This window comes from Giraffa tippelskirchi, chromosome 3 (genome assembly GCF_054371585.1).
Source record: "Giraffa tippelskirchi isolate mGirTip1 chromosome 3, T2T-mGirTip1v1.2.pri, whole genome shotgun sequence".
NCBI classification, from domain to species: domain Eukaryota; kingdom Metazoa; phylum Chordata; class Mammalia; order Artiodactyla; family Giraffidae; genus Giraffa; species Giraffa tippelskirchi.
In genome coordinates, this window is record NC_137277.1 from 59,577,501 (window position 1) to 59,580,494 (window position 2,994).

At 43.3% G+C, this 2,994-nt stretch overlaps 1 pseudogene; it reads left to right on the plus strand.

Annotated features, from left to right (window-relative positions):
* The first annotated feature begins 566 nt into the window (after nucleotides 1-566).
* LOC145540426 (caprin-1 pseudogene) lies at nucleotides 567-1,771 on the plus strand (annotated as a pseudogene).
* The last annotated feature ends 1,223 nt before the right edge of the window (nucleotides 1,772-2,994 follow it).

Consider the following 2,994-nt stretch of genomic DNA (forward strand, 5'->3'; position numbering starts at 1 on the left):
CAGCTGTCTAATAAGCCATTGCTTATTTAAGCCAGGTGATAAACAGCAATATCATTAATAGTAATAATAGAGATATTCTATAAAGTTCATTCCATATACCAAGATTTTTGTTAACTGTCATACATATTAACTCATTTACTCATCACAATATCATTGTAGGTAGACCCATTTTATATATAAGAAACCTGAGACACAGAAGGGTTAAATAACGCCCAAGTTCATGCAACTGGAGAATGGAGTAGCTAATGATTCAATTCCAGGTCCTCTTGATTGAGTATCCATTTTCTAATCACTGTGTTAAGCTGATTCTGAGAATCTCACAGTGTCTCAGAAACTCACATTTCCTCAAGGACAGAAAAATGCACATCTTAAGTGCAATGTGTTCTTATAACATGACTGTCCTAATAAATGCAGAGGAAAGAAAGACAGCATTATTCTGGGAGGTGAGTGCAAAAGCCTTTATAGCTTTTTGTTAGACCTTAAAAAAATAAGTTGGATTTCAAAAGACAACAGCAAGAAGGGTAAAGATAATATCAGCCAAAGTGGGAGATTCAGACACTTGTGAAATGTTAAATGCTATTATATTCTGGAGTGTCAGTATATTGTCTGAAGAAGAATTGTCGTTGTTGGATGAGTTCTACAAGTTAGCAGACCCTGAACGAGACATGAGCTTGAGGTTGAATGAGCAGTATGAACATGCCTCCATTCACCTGTGGGACTTGCTGGAAGGAAAGGAAAAACCTGTATGTGGAACAACTTATAAAGCTCTAAAGGAAATTTTTGAGCGTGTTTTCCAGGCAAACTACTTTGACAGTACCCACAACCAACAGAAAGGTCTATGTGAGGAAGAGGAGGCAGCCTCAGCACCTACAGTTGAAGACCAGGTAGCTGAAGCTGAACCTGAGCCAGGGGAAGAATACACTGAACAAAATGAGGTTGAATCAACAGAGTATGTAAATAGACAATTTATGGCAGAAACACAGTTCAGCAGTGGTGAAAAGGAGCAGGTAGACGATTGGACAGTTGAGGTGGTAAATCCACTCCAGCAGCAACCTCAGGATGCATCTCCTTCAGTACCAGAACCTCACTCTTTGACCCCAGTGGCTCAAGCCGATCCCTTCATGAGAAGACAGTGAGTATAGGACCTTATGGCACAAATTCAGGGGCCCTATAATTTCATACAGGATTCAATGCTGGATTTTGAAAACCAGACACTTGATCCTGCCATTGTATCTGCACAGCCGATGAATCCAGCACAGAATATGGACATACCCCAGCTGGTTTGCCCTCCAGTTCATTCTGAATCTAGACGTGCTCAACTTAATCAAGTTTCTGTACAGCCAAAAGCTACACAGGTTCCTTTGGTTTCATCCACAAGTGAGGGATATACAGCATCTCAACCCTTGTACCAACATTCCCATGCTACTGAGCAACAACCATAAAAGGAACCAATTGGCCAGATTCAGGCAATGATCTCTTTAAATACAGATCAGACTACAGCAACATCATCTCTTCCTGCTGCTTCTCAGCCTCAAGTGTTCCAGGCTGGACAAGTAAACATTTACATAGCAGTGGAATCAATGTAAATGCAGCTCCATTCCAATCCATGCAAACAGTGTTCAATATGAATGCCCCAGCTTATACTTCTGCTGCCTTTAAGAGATTTTGTCAACAATTTTCTATACTGCATTCAACAGGAATACCTTATAATCCCCAAGGCCAAGCCATAGTGGAAAGGGCGCACCAGACTTTAAAAAAATCAGATAGCTAAATTAAGACAGGTAAAATTTAAGTATTCCTCTCCACATCATGTTCTACACCATGCTTTGTTTGTAATTAATCATTTAAACGTGGACACACAGGGGCAGACTACAATGATGAGACATTGGATTCCTGAAGGGGCTACGACTCGGCCCCTGGTCAAGTGGAAAGACCTCATTACTGAAGAGTGGAAAGGGCCAGATGTGCTGTTAACTTGATGGAGAGGGTATGCTTGTGTGTTTCAGCAGGATTCTAATTCTCCTGTTTGGATTCCTGACAGACTGATTTGACATGTCCAGCCCCATGAGATCTCCAAGATCATGAAGACTCCTGAAGTCACTGAGATCCCTGGAGTCCGGGACAGAGGGAAAATGGGGAGATCAGAAGCTCATTGAGTCCGGACCTGAGGGAGCCAAGGAGAAGCCGAAGGGCAAGTGACCCTTCACCTGAGCCTTCACTGCTAGTACATCGTTTCAGGCACCTGGCGCTTTAGCAGAGACATGCTGATCGAGTCCAGCTGTATTCTGCTCCACCTCGTCGCCGTCATGGTACTCAAGCAACTACCTCCAGCACGGTGCCAACATGGGGCCAGCTGAAACACCTCTCTCAGCAGACTGAAGAATTAATAGAAAGGGGGAGATATGAGGCCACTCCTATGGTAATGTTTGTGGCTATGCTTGCTTGTGTTGGCTTCTCAGACGAGACCCTCCAGCGCAGAAAAAGTTCTTTGGGCCTATTTGCCTAATCCACCTTCTTTCCAGCCTGTTGATTGGATGGATGAGCCCATTCGTGTTTTTGTTAATGATACTCATCTTTTGGCCGGGGCTTCCATCTATCCTAATAATGTTAAAACAGTGGTCAGTGCTCACTTCAATTTTTCAGGCATGTCCGTTTATCCACCTATTTGCTTTGTCATACCTTCCTCCTTACAAGGATCAGCTCCGATGTGTTAGCACTTTCTTGAAAGGCATGCTTACTGATTCTCCGAGAAACAATGGCAAGAGAGTCTTTTGGTCCTTACAGCTGCTGATGCCGGGGGCACAAGAAAAACAATATGACGCCATAAAACAGGCAGCCCCGCATTTAAAGGACTTTCCGAGCTGTACACTCCCCGCCCCCAGATTCTGATGAACAAGGACTACAGGCCTGGGAAAGCATAAGCAGAATTTCTGGCTTTCCTTGTTGGAAAGAATGCATGTATGCCCTAAAGTTACCTATTCCCATTGTTGCCAC